At 42.5% G+C, this 14941-nt stretch overlaps 1 pseudogene; it reads left to right on the forward strand.

Moving 5' to 3' along the window:
- Window positions 1–4400: 4400 nt before the first annotated feature.
- On the forward strand, window positions 4401–14283 carry LOC138960470 (uncharacterized protein KIAA1958-like; annotated as a pseudogene).
- Window positions 14284–14941: the final 658 nt, after the last annotated feature.

Here is a 14941-nt window from a genome sequence, read left to right on the forward strand (position 1 = left end):
TCAAATGGTGGACATCTCAGTCAATCAGACACAGAAACTAACAGTATCAAATGGTGGACATCTCAGTCAATCAGACACAGAAACTAACAGTATCAAATGGTGGACATCTCAGTCAATCAGACACAGAAACTAACAGTATCAAATGGTGGACATCTCAGTCAATCAGACACAGAAACTAACAGTATCAAATAGTGGACATCTCAGTCAATCAGACACAGAAACTAACAGTATCAAATGGTGGACATCTCAGTCAATCAGACACAGAAACTAACAGTATCAAATAGTGGACATCTCAGTCAATCAGACACAGAAACTAACAGTATCAAATGGTGGACATCTCAGTCAATCAGACACAGAAACTAACAGTATCAAATGGTGGACATCTCAGTCAATCAGACACAGAAACTAACAGTATCAAATGGTGGACATCTCAGTCGACCAGCCTTACAAAAGCCAAAGTTGTATCGTTGTTGGTAGCCCACGTGTTCCCCGTCATCAGTTCAAAAGAGCTGCAAGTTGCATGCACCAGTCGACCCATGCACTCAGTTTTTGCTTGATATACATCCGGTCTCCCTACTTTTAAACTTTTAAAACTTCGAACTGTACTAACTTTATTTTGATGATAAAAGAAATCTTTGGTGTTTTAACAATTATTTTGTAAAAAGCTGTCAATTTACTATTTAGATTTTAACAGTTAGGTCTAGCGCCATAACGAGGCTTCCGATTTCTGTGGATAGAAATCCGTCTGTCCACGCAAAAATAAATTCTTTGAAAAATGCTCGCTCTTTATGGAGGGCACCTAGGGTGTTCTCTAGCGGTAAGTGTTTAAACGTAAGGGTGTTTGTACTGTGTGTAAAAGCCTGACAGTGTCCGTGGCCAGAAATGGATGGTTTACGGGAGGCGGAGGGTGGCTTTAAAGTATGTAACACAAACAAACATTATTCTCGCCGAAAAGGCGAATAGGGCAACTCTATGGGCGAGTTGAAAACGTTTGATGGCGGGAAGGATTCGCTAAGACTCTACTCAGCTGAGGGCTATATTGAGCTCGTACCTTATGACATCAGTTGGTTAAGCATGCAGATGTTTCCAAATTGTGTTTTTCCTCCGCAGAACATTTTAAAAGACAATCTTCCAAGGTAATAAAATGGCCTATTGTTCTTCCACTAAGATAATTCAGGCGACAAAACGGATTAAAGCCGCGGAGCTGAACGCCAAGTTTCTGAGCGGATTATTCACAACCCACGTGGCCTGAGCGCCTAGAGCTTCAAGTTTTAAGATTGTTAGCCGTCTCCACTTCTTCTAACGGGTGCATTTATAAAAATACTGGGCAAAAAAATCTCAGCAATTCATTGCCGCGATAAAACCCAGCTGAACTGAAAGGTCTCCGTGCGAACACTCGATTGTTTGTTCATTTGTATTCATGCATTTAGCTTCTGTGCACCAGACTTTATTGCAGCGTAGCCCCCCCCCCCCCCCCCAATGAAACTTTGCAGATTTCAATTAGGTGGTCGTCAATCAAATAAGCCGTTCTGTAATTGGACGCCGAAGGCACACAAGTACGAAAACTTCTGGTCTGAAGTGGGCTGAAGGGGAATGGCGGGATGTGTGATAAAACAACAACAATCAGGATTATGATGAGGAGGGACAAAAAAAACATGGCGCGAAGAAACTTTAGTATCCAGAACTATCCCACGAAAAAACCAGGTCGCAAAGAAAACTTTAGTATCCAGAACTATCCCACCAAAAAACCAGGTCGCAAAGAAAACTTTAGTATCCAGAACTGTCCCAAAAATCAAACAGGTCTTAACAAACACAATTAATATCAGAATTGACTGAACATTTCGTGTGTAGTTTACGACATGTCTTAGCGGAAAGCTCTGAAAGTTTGAAGGCAGTGCGTTTTAGGGGTTACTTGAATTACCGTTTTTTGTCCGATTATCCACTAAAACGACTTTAAAACCCGCTTTTAATGGCTTCTGAGAAGAGTAACACCTACTAAAAAACATGAAAAAACCGAAACAAAACAATAACAACAACAACAACAACACAAAACAACACAAAACAACAACAACAACGGAAAAACCCACACTTATCAGTAAAACAACATAAGCATCCGTGAAAAGAACAAGGCCAGAGCCCAGACACTCCAGAAAAACAACAACAAAACGCGGCGTACAAGAAAAACGTTACCACCCAAGAAAAGAACAAAGCAAAATATTTCAAGAACATAAACAGGGTTCGATGAGAATATTGAGTGTATTGGGAGTAACAGGGCGTACACCAATTACAAATGTTTTGTGGCCAAATATTCCAAAAATAAACAGGGCGTCAAAAGAAAGCTTAGTATTCAAAGTGAAATATCTGGAGAATAAAACCGCACGGAATTGTGTCTTGAGTGCAGTTGCAGTTGGCAGGGTGCGATGGGTGGTGAGATTTGCGTTGGCAATTAAAGGCACCTATTATGACACATGCTAATTATGTGGCATTGCCCGTGACGTGCACACACGCCTGACTGCAACTTGCACGTGCAGCCTAGCACCGGTCTTTATGCACAGCAAGGCGTCTTGTAAAGCAGGCTCCCAAAGACACGGAGCACCACCCCCCACCCCCTCGCACCAGCCTTTGGGCACTTGTGGCAAGACATTACTCAATACATCTAGGAAAAACCGCATCAATTTTACACCTCAAATTACTGAAAGTGCAAACATTCACAGAGAGAGAGAGAGAGAGAGAGAGAGAGAGAGAGAGAGAGAGAGAGAGAGAGAGAGAGAGAGAGAGAGAGACTGACTATATTAGGGTTTAACGTCCTCTTAGACCAACTGGTCTATATTGGGACAGGTATTGGTAATACGCTGAAGATATGGTGTGATACTTTGATTCGAACAAGCCCGGCTGTCTTCTTCGACACACCAGCATTGGGTTTGTCTCGTCAAAGTATCGATATATGCGATCATGATAATCAGAGACGAGAGAAGATGCATGCGTGTTTTCCAAGCCCTGAGACTTTCGCTGTGAACGTGGGATCTTTTTCGTGCGCATGTGTGCACACGGGGGTGTTCGGACACCGAAGCCGAGAGTCTGCACAAAGTTGACTCCAAGAAATAAATCTCTCGCCGAACGTGGGGATCGAACCCACGCAGGCACGCTGATAGCGACCAACTGGCTACAAAGCCAGCGCGCTACCAACTGAGCTACGTCCCCGCCCAGAAAGAGAGAGAGAGAGAGAGAGAGAGAGAGAGAGAGAGAGAGAGAGAGAGAGAGAGAGAGAGAGAGGAGAGAGAGAGAGAGAGAGAGAGAGAGAGAGAGAGAGAGAGAGAGAGAGAGAGAGAGAGGCTGTTTCGCTCTGTTGAGTTTTAGAACTCTGTGGAGTTTTGCTTGCGATAGTTGTTGATGCTAAACAAAGTGTGGTTTTTGCGGCGGCTGAGTTGTGTTCTATAGTGTGGATTTCATTCCTGGCCCATTGACTAAGAACAAAGGCTATAAAAGCCTCCTCACCGCCCCCCCTCCACCCCCCCTACTTCTTCCGTGTTCTCTGTCCAAAAAAAACTAGTCACTGCATTGCACCATTTGCTGTAGTTGTAAGATAAATAAACAGCCTTGTAAGCTTCTGAGACATATAGACAGGCAGACAGATAGACAGACAGACAGACAGACGGACGGACGGATGGACGGACGGACGGACGGACAGACAGACAGACAGACCGACAGACCGACAGACGGAAGCCTCCTAAAAAAGTTATGCTTTTGGGATCGAAATGCTCCCGAAGCAAATTGAAGTTGAACTGTGTTTGTTATTTGAAAAATGTGCTGAAAGCATGTCAGTTTTTTTTCTCAAAAATTGTTCTTTTTACCAACTATATTTTCACAACCAACCCTGTCTCCCCCCCCCCCCCCCTCTTCTCCTCTCTTATCTCTCTCTCTCTCTCTCGCAGTCTCTCGTTTTTTTCTGTACAAGATCAAGTATCCCATATAGTGGTATCATGTAGCCGTTTTCAGGGTGTTTCAAATTATTCGGAAAGGGAAGGGGGAGATGAGAAAGATAGACGCAGTAATTATTCCGTGAAACACAGCACAGAATCCATCTTGGATTGTTCCGACAGCACAGCGCTGTCTCACTGCACACATAATGACTGTTGTGGGCTTCAAACGAGCCGCGAAAAGAGTGGGAGATATCGTCGCCACATGCAATATTTTGACCCGGAAAAAAGTGCTTAGAATTGTCGGCTCACTCCACGACAATGAGCACAAGCTATCTAGTATCTCTTGGCGAATAAAACGACACTATCTGCTATCCCTGCGACAATAGAGCGACCCTATCTGGTCTCTGTGTGTCGGCGAGCGACATATCTCGTATCCCTACGACAATTGAGCGACACTATCTGATACCACAGCCAACCGATATGGCGAACTACTCTGAGCTGGCGTTGAGGTAAGAGAGTTATTAATTAGAGATAATTGTCTTTGACGAGCGCGCGCTAGTCCCCCCGGTAGACAGACGACTGGAGCATTGTGAACCGCCGCTCACATTATTGAGGACAACGGGACAGAGAGGCGAGCAAAACCACAGGCACATGATATGAGCTGGAGAAAGACATCCAGATGGGGTGAGGGGGATGTGGTCAGAAGCGAGCAAAACTACAGGCACATACAATGAGCTGGAGAAAGACATCGAGATTGGGTGTGGGGAATGGGGAGAGGGTCTTTTGCCCCCCCCCCCCCCATCCTCCCCCATTGCCTCTCTCAAAACGACAATACCATTTTGCATCAACACACGGTACTGTCACGGTTCTCTCCGTCGGCAAAGTTTGGTACATGCTTCCTGGGACTCTATGCTTGGACATCACCTAGACATGAAATGTTGATTTGATTTGGTACATGCTTCCTGGGACTCTATGCTTGGACATCACCTAGACATGAAATGTTGATTTGATTTGGTACATGCTTCCTGGGACTCTATGCTTGGACATCACCTAGACATGAAATGTTGATTTGATTTGGTACATGCTTCCTGGGACTCTATGCTTGGACATCACCTAGACATGAAATGTTGATTTGGTTTGGTACATGCTTCCTGGGACTCTATGCTTGGACATCACCTAGACATGAAATGTTGATTTGATTTGGTACATGCTTCCTGGGACTCTATGCTTGGACATCACATAGACATGAAATGTTGATTTGATTTGGTACATGCTTCCTGGGACTCTATGCTTGGACATCACCTAGACATGAAATGTTGATTTGATTTGGTACATGGTTCCTGGGACTCTATGCTTGGACATCACCTAGACATGAAATGTTGATTTGATTTGGTACATGCTTCCTGGGACTCTATGCTTGGACATCACCTAGACATGAAATGTTGATTTGATTTGGTACATGCTTCCTGGGACTCTATGCTTGGACATCACCTAGACATGAAATGTTGATTTGGTTTGGTACATGCTTCCTGGGACTCTATGCTTGGACATCACCTAGACATGAAATGTTGATTTGATTTGGTACATGCTTCCTGGGACTCTATGCTTGGACATCACCTAGACATGAAATGTTGATTTGATTTGGTACATGCTTCCTGGGACTCTATGCTTGGACATCACCTAGACATGAAATGTTGATTTGGTTTGGTACATGCTTCCTGGGACTCTATGCTTGGACATCACCTAGACATGAAATGTTGATTTGATTTGGTACATGCTTCCTGGGACTCTATGCTTGGACATCACATAGACATGCAATGTTGATTTGATTTGGTACATGCTTCCTGGGACTCTATGCTTGGACATCACCTAGACATGAAATGTTGATTTGGTTTGGTACATGCTTTCTGGGACTCTATGCTTGGACATCACCTAGACATGAAATGTTGATTTGGTTTGGTACATGCTTCCTGGGACTCTATGCTTGGACATCACCTAGACATGAAATGTTGATTTGGTTTGGTACATGCTTCCTGGGACTCTATGCTTGGACATCACCTAGACATGAAATGTTGATTTGGTTTGGTACATGCTTCCTGGGACTCTATGCTTGGACATCACCTAGACATGAAATGTTGATTTGATTTGGTACATGCTTCCTGGGACTCTATGCTTGGACATCACCTAGACATGAAATGTTGATTTGGTTTGGTACATGCTTCCTGGGACTCTATGCTTGGACATCACCTAGACATGAAATGTTGATTTGATTTGGTACATGCTTCCTGGGACTCTATGCTTGGACATCACCTAGACATGAAATGTTGATTTGATTTGGTACATGCTTCCTGGGACTCTATGCTTGGACATCACCTAGACATGAAATGTTGATTTGATTTGGTACATGCTTCCTGGGACTCTATGCTTGGACATCACCTAGACATGAAATGTTGATTTGATTTGGTACATGCTTCCTGGGACTCTATGCTTGGACATCACCTAGACATGAAATGTTGATTTGATTTAAACCTACACAAAAATCTCTATTCGACTTGCAACGTTCGCAACTCATGAACACAGCAACCCCCCCCCCCCCCCCCCACTTCCGTAAAACACCGTACAAGCACCAACCCCGTTAACAAAACAATCCAACAGTGACATATGTTTTACGATAACGTGACATTATTGTTTTAGCCCTCTTATGAAATAGCGCAGTCACTGCAAGAACTTTCGCTTCATGTTTCTTCAAGGTCAGTAAGTTTGAAAAACAAGTTCCCCGCGGCAAGTCAAAGTTTCAGTACTCATCAAAGAACTTGTTTTAAAATACAAAGCCAAAATCACGGCAGTTACGCCTCTAAATTCCCAGTTTGATAAACTGAACTATGTTGTTTTATATAATTTAGTCTTTGAAGTTCACCGCATTGAGAACAAGTAATTTTCTTTTGTCGTCGGCTATCGTTTGGGGTGGAAATGTCCCGTTTTTGTGTGTGGAACTTCTTTCCCCCGCGGGACTTGAATTAACTTTGCACCGTAACAACGAAAGAACAGTCATCCGTTTCTTTGACGCGAGAATTGGCGAGTGAAGCGAGTGGGGCGAGGAAGTAGCATTTCTTGGGCAATTTTCGTTACGAGGAACGCTAGGATTTGGCGAGAGAAGGCGAACATGCCTTGGAGATGCTCGCTACGCGTGAATAAATGGCGGCCACACAGCTGCCAATCCGATTGGCTGTTCGTGGCAGTTTACCGACCAATGCAGACGACCTTTTCGGTATCAACCGATGGAGTTTAACTGCTGTCTTTCATAGCGAGAGGCTTTACGCAAGCAATGCTTGCCTGAAAGAAACGGGGGTCAGCCAAAGAACACGCAAGTTGGCTCCATGCTCCGTGAGTTGGTCGCAAGTCCCGTCAGCCACATGTCGGCAGCACCGAGCCACGCTGGCCAGGTAGCCAGCAGACGACAGGTAGCCAGCAGACGACAGGTAGTCAGTGAGCAGACGACAGGTTGTCACCGGCCGTGCCGCACGTGCTCTCTCACCTTAACTGTGTCACGTGACGCCCTGCAGTGTGTGTTTGCTTGGCTGCAATCTCCTGTCCTGGCTGACGGGAAGGGAGGGGCGACGGAGGACAAGAGAGAGTGGTGTTGGGTCGAAGGAGGGGCGGAGAATGAACGGGGGGGAGGGGGGGGGGGGGGAGAGAAGGGGTAGGGGTTGAACGAGAATGATAGCGAGATGTTTATCGTCACGACGGTCCATATCCTTCGTTGGAAGACTTTTTGGAGATGTCTGTCGGTGAAATGGCGCCGGAAAATTGACGTCTCAAAAGTGTTTCGTAAGGTTCGGCTGACTCCGCTAGTATTCATTCTTTTCTGTAGGGATCATACTACTAGGAACACGATCACTTTAAGTTGTAGTTGGAGTTTAATTAATCTAAAACGTTTCCCTGTATCATACTGAGGACATGGCCACTTTGATTTGTAGGAGTGATCTAATTCAATAACTGTAGGTGTAGTTTAATGACTTTAATCTGTTTCCCAGTGTATTGGGGATATGACCTCTTTTATTTGCAGGTGCAGTTCAGTTACTGTATGTGTAGTTCAATTATTTTAAATGGTTTCCCTGTATACTGGGGATATGACCACTTTGCAGTAATATGTTTTTCGTCAAAACTGAGGCGAGACTCAATCTGGAGAAACGTAATAATAAACAGAATTAGTTTTTTTCATCTATCAAATGATTGTTGCTCGACCAGGCTGTGGTGAAGGCGTGTGTGGTGTGGTTTTGCTGTCACACGAAACAACATTGATAAACCCAATCCCAGATACAATGGCATCATGAAATCAGTAATGACATGCACATTTTTTTTGCGGCTTGGCAATTACCAGGTGTAACGTGTTCAAGTAAATGCAGACCCTGTTATGCTTTTCATGCATGGCGAAATACAATCCGACTTAAGCAGGAAACCCATTATTTTTTTCCTCTTTTTGGAACACCTTTATCAGCAGTTGGTGGTGTAGTCGTTTGTTGATGCGCTTGATAGCTTTGACATTCTGTTTTGTATGGATAATCAAAGTGGTTTGTTCACAAAGCGGCAACAACAACATTTTAATGTGTGAATAGTTCAATATTAATGTTCAATTTATATTTTTAGATATTTTTTAAAGCGCCCTGAGACCGTCATTGTATCTGGTCAAGGCCATGGAGGTGGCTCGAGTGCAGAAATCACCAGCTGACAATTTTTGACTGCGATTCTAAGGTTGAAGATAAAGAATTAATGAAATCAAACTGTTGTCACTTGTTCTTATATAATCAAAGCTTCGTGTGATGGCATAAAGTGAGTTAAACTTGCTTTCTGTCATTAAAAAACCTTTTTTTTAATGAAAAATCGACGATCGTGGTGGAAGAAAAACGTGACAGACATACCTGTGTGTCACTTCAGACGGCATTTTTCACCATAAAAAGATCGAATCAAGAGTCAATTTATTGATTTCCGAATTCTTAAAACGTTATCAATTCCTATTGACGTTACGTGCGTGTCAAATATTTGTTCGTTTCTTGTTTATATAGAGCGTCATCAATCGTGCTCAAACGCAACGCATGGTGTCATGTTTGGGTGATAGCGATCGATGTTAACTTGAAAGAAATATCCGCATCCAACACACGTGATTAACCTCTAATCTGAAAGATTTTATGTTTTAGTTCTTGGATTAATCAGCAAGCGAACATTTTAAACTCTGATGCAGCAAGAAATTTACATTGATTTTGCGGAAGCGATATGGTGTCAACAAACCGTTGCGTTTGGACACGAAAAAAGAACAATTAATGTGTATTTTTCACTCCATTTTTTGGAGATTAATCCGGCATGGAAGTGAAAACCACTCCAATTTAGAATATTGCGCCATTTGAAGACAAAGCGCGCGATGGACGCCGAGGATAGGCCGAAAACTAAGGTTTTTATTTTGGCGTCATTTGTTGCGTTTTTGCAAATCCAGCGAAATTATAGATAGAATATGAAGTAATGACCACATTAGGCTTTCGAGTGCTGAGTTCTGTTTCTCTGATAAAACTAGAGATCCTGTCTGAATAGTTGTGCTTTCATCAACACTTTCCTACGTTCCTACATTTGTCAATTTTTGCTTTGTCATGTGCATTCATGCCGATCATGTGGTGTCACTGTTGCGTTTTTGGTTTGATAGAGCTAAGTACGTTTTCAACCATCAATGATGCATCCCTTCATGAAATCACTTCGTGAAGTACCCCTAAAAGTCATTTACTGCGATTTACAAGATACGTGGTTGATATTATGGGATGCGGGAGATCAAACGCAACTTTACACCAAGTCCGAGGTCGTCAGCGTTATGTTTAAACTCGTTCAACTAAATGTCTTCAAACATACACTAATTTTTGTGGCAGATTGAATACTAGGAATTAACATCATCATTGGGTCTGAACTTGTAGACCCTTATTGTGTCTGATCGCCGAGTGCTAGTTTTATGTCCAAACATAACTTGACGCTATGCACAGTCGATCTCTGCTGCCACGGCTGGTGTAATGTTAGGTTTGGGCACTCGGTTTTTTACTTATTTTATTTTTGGTAAAGAAAAATAGATGTAGAATTTAATATTGATATTATCTGTTTCAATGCAGCCCAGCACAAAAAAAATATAATCTGTAGGAAAAATGCATTATACAATTTCACCATAATCTGTTTGAACATAACTTGACGCCGGTTCTGCCGGTTCTGAGACACCCCTCGGTGTAATGTTAAGTTTGGATAGGTTATTTTTGTTATTCTAGATCATCAAAACCTTTTTGCATGTCCGAACCAAGCATGCATAGTTTTTTTTTCTTCTAGTTAGTGTTTTTTGTTTTTTTGTACTTGTGGTTGGGAATTCATGTCCAACATAACATGACACCAACGCATGAATGTCAGGGTATGTCATGTTATGTTTGGGCAACATTTTGTGACTTTTTCCGTTTTTATAGTTTTTTAGTCTATTTTCGTCTAGCTTTCCTTTTTATCTAGCATTTTGTACAGGTAAATGTAGACTATACTTTTTTTTCCCTTTTAATTGGTTTGAACATGGTCTTAAGTTATGTTTGGGCATTTTTTCATGGTACAAAAACTTTTTCTAAGGTTGCCCCTCACCTATTCAGTGGACAGTGAACTTAGCTCTGTAGCAGCCTTATATGTGCACACAATGGCATCTGAATTGGAGGACTTACTTACACCCATAGTTCCAGAGGATGTAATTTTATCTTTTGTCACGGTGTCATGTTATGTTTCATGGCGTCATGTTATGCTCAAACAGCAAATTTTCTGTGCAAACATAAAAGATTAAGTTTACACATCAGATTATTTGATGGTTAATAATTACCTACCATCACTGCATGTAGATAGCTGTACTCCTGTTCTTTTATTATGTTTGGTTTTGCCACTTTAGCCTGATAAATCAATCAATCAATCAATATGAGGCTTATATCGCGCGTATTCCGTGGGTACAGTTCTAAGCGCAGGGATTTATTTTTTTATTTTATTTTTATTTTTATGCAATTTATATCGCGCACATATTCAAGGCGCAGGGATTTATTTATGCCGTGTGAGATGGAATTTTTTTACACAATACATCACGCATTCACATCGGCCAGCAGATCGCAGCCATTTCGGCGCATATCCTACTTTTCACGGCCTATTATTCCAAGTCACACGGGTATTTTGGTGGACATTTTTATCTATGCCTATACAATTTTGCCAGGAAAGACCCTTTTGTCAATCGTGGGATCTTTAACGTGCACACCCCAATGTAGTGTACACGAAGGGACCTCGGTTTTTCGTCTCATCCGAAAGACTAGCACTTGAACCCACCACCTAGGTTAGGAAAGGGGGGAGAAAATTGCTAACGCCCTGACCCAGGGTCGAGCTCGCAACCTCTCGCTTCCGAGCGCAAGTGCGTTACTACTCGGCCACCCAGTGTCATGTTATGTTTCATGGCGTCAAGTTATGTTTAAGTGTTTTAATTTCAGAATAACTTTTTCTAAGGTTGTGACTTGGCTATGCAGTTAACTGTGCAATGACCAACGCTATGCACACAATGGCTTCTGAATTTGATATTTTATTTGCATCTATAGCTCCAGATGATGTAAGTTTATCTTGTGTCACGGCGTCATGTTATGTTCAAGCATGGCTACTTTTTCTTTTTTCCCTCTCATTTAAAGACAAGGTAACGCATCCACTTTTTTTTTTTTTTGCCAAAGGAAATAATGTATGTAACAATGTTTTATTATTATTTAATGCCAAAATGATTGATTTGGGCGTGTTCTTGGTTTAATTTTTGGCATTTTCGGGTATTACGCAGCATCCAGTGAAGGATGGCTCTATTATTGATTTAATTTGATGACTATAATTAGTATTTTCATTACGATATTTTGGAGACACACAAACATTATCTATGTTTTCTGTTTTGGACTTAGTATTGATGGTATTTTGTCTTTGAACTCCATGCTGCATTTTGACTTAGTGTTTTGGTGTCATGTTATGTTTAAGCAATTTCAAGCTCAGGTATTTGACCCAATTAGAGATTCTTACCTGCTTATCTTGTTTGTATTGATGGATGTGTGGCCTAGCAATAAAGAAACACCACCAACATTTCTTTTTGTTTGTTCTTGGATCATTAAATTGTCTGAATCTGAAATTGTGATGGCGTCATGTTATGTTTGAACATTGATATTATTTTTGTAAATACATCTAAACGATGGCTCAAGTGTGGAAAACATTTTTCGTAGAAGTTTAGCATGACAATACCTAGTAAATTGTCAGCTTGTAATAACATTGAAATTTGTTCTTGCATGTCACACTCATTGGTGTCACCTCCATGGCCTTGACCGTCTATGAATAGTGCTACGTAAGAACGCTGCACCGGTATAGCGCTTTAAGACATTTTCATGAGTTATTTTGAATAAGCTGATTGTTAGCAAATAATAACTGACATGTCGAGAAAATGTTGATCAACATGAGCCGGCCGGAGACATTTGATTTATACAACTCCTGTAATGCAACCGAGGAGTGGATTAAATCTAGTTGATTATTTTTAGACTTTCTTTCTTTCTTTATTTGGTGTTTAACGTCGTTTTCAACCACGAAGGTTATATCGCGACGGGGGAAGGGGGGGGGGGGGGGGGGGGGGATGGGATAGAGCCACTTGTCAATTGTTTCTTGTTCACAAAAGCACTAATCAAAAAATTGCTCCAGGGGCTTGCAATATATTTAGACAAGTGAGAAATTAGAACGAACTACTTTACACCCAAAAATCACACGTGGATTATTCGAAGTTTGAATAAAGAGGGCTAAAAAATAATCAATACTAGAATTTATTTTTAGAACATGACATCATTTGAAACCCAGACGATTGGACCCTGTTGCGGAAGAATACAACGTTGACTCAAAACTGTAACAACAATGATGGCTGCTGCGAGCGACAGTTTTGATCTGAATTTCGATTTCAATGATTGGGATTTCACCGAATTAACTCCAGTGGAATCAAGGGACATTTTTGATGACCCGGCTGCTGCACCGGCACCAAAGAAACGGCGATTCAGCGCGGTATCTGACAGTGATGTCACCAAACTGCTGAAGGACAGCGAAAACAGAAACACGATGAAAAACAAGCACGATTTGGATGTTGGCCTTCTTCGGAAGTTTATTAATGAACAATATCCAGACTTTCAAAACACCGATCTGAGCGACATTGACCACGACGGCCTATGTGACATGCTGTGCAAATTTCTTACAGTTGCTAAACGAGAGGATGGGAGCGACTATGAGCCGTCCACCATTCGTGGCATTGTTGCTTCGATCGATAGGCACTTGAGTTCGAAGGGGAGAACGAGAATTGCAACAGCCACGGATGCCAAATCAAAGAGGGTTCAGGACGTTCTCAACAGCAAGCTCAAAACCCTGAAGAAAGGTGGGAAAGGAAACTTACCAAACAAGGCGGATCCGCTCGGCGATGACGATGTGGATACACTTTGGAGTATAGTGGCCAGCTCGGCACCCAAACACCAAAGACCATTCTGAATTCCTTGTGGTGGAACAACACGCTGCATTTTGGAATGAGATCGGTTGCACCACACAGAGCCATGTGCTGGGGTGATATCCAACTCAAGACCAACGCAAACGGCCGGCGATATCTTGAGTACAATGAAAGAGCCACGATGACCCGCACTGGTCACGGGTGTCAACGTGAAACGTGACTCAAATCCAAGAGCAAAAGCGTTCGAAAATGAAGAGGATCCTGGCCGCTGCCCAGTTCAGATCTATCTGAAATACGCTGCTCTGCGCCCAGAAAACGCCCAAACACCAGATTCGCCCTTTTATTTGGCCTGCAGCGCCCGTCCTGGTGGTCCAGTCGATGGACAGTGGTTCAAAAATCAACCTGGGAATCAACACTCTGGGAAGTTTGATGAAGACTATGTCGGCTGCCGCTGGGCTTGGAGATGGAAAGAAGATCAGCAACCACAGTGCGCGAAAGACCATGGTGCAGAAACTGAATGACCATGGGCTTCCTCCTACCCACATCATGCAAGTGTCCGGACACAGGAATGTGCAGTCGATCAACAACTACTCCACAATGTCGGACACCCAGCGGCAACATGTTTGGAAGATGAACGCGACAAGTCAAGCACTGTCACCCACACTACAGTTATCTGCCCAGCAAGTTGAACACCTCAGCGGCGTGCCCTCTCCAAGTGCAGCGATGATTGGAAGCCACAACCAGGTGACGTCTTCGTCTGCAACCGACCGATTCACAGGCGTGCACTTTGATGCTCCAATCTACGGAGGCGTCTTTAATTTCTCATTCAATGTGTGAATTACAAGGACAGACGAACGGTTTCAGTGGCTTATTTATTTTACAGTCATGTTTATTTCTGTGTTCGAGTTCTATTTTTTATCAGAAGTGCTTCGTCAGATTTGAAATAAAGATTCCTACTTCGTTCAACAAATAATTGGATCTAAATCAAATCTGATTTGTTTGCGTGTGATTTGTTTGCGTGTGATCACATTGCGGGCGCCTGTGGGAAAAACTAGATCTACATTTTAACCTCGTATTTAACTGGACACTGGTTCGTAAGTTCATATCCAAACAAACAAACCACAAACCAACCAAACAACATGAACATGTGTAAGACATTATTTTTAATACCCTCACAAGTAAAGTTTGTGTCAGAATCGAGGGGACTATTTGAATGACGCGCATTTGACACTCTGAGTGATTAGGCTGAAATGAAATTGCCTACAAGATGTCGTCTGCATGACTGCATGTTCGACCCGTGTTGTTCGTTGTGTAAATAACTTAAACAATGACGACAACTCGTTGATTACTGAAAAATAAACCCTCGTGGGTATTTGCCAGTAATCAACTCGTGGTCATTGTTTAAGCTCTATATCATTTTCGAGACATGTCTGTTATACTTGCTTCACTGACGATAGAAACGACATAAAACTCCACCGCTCCTTTGTTTTACTGC

This window comes from Littorina saxatilis, linkage group LG2 (genome assembly GCF_037325665.1).
Source record: "Littorina saxatilis isolate snail1 linkage group LG2, US_GU_Lsax_2.0, whole genome shotgun sequence".
Lineage (NCBI taxonomy): Eukaryota > Metazoa > Mollusca > Gastropoda > Littorinimorpha > Littorinidae > Littorina > Littorina saxatilis.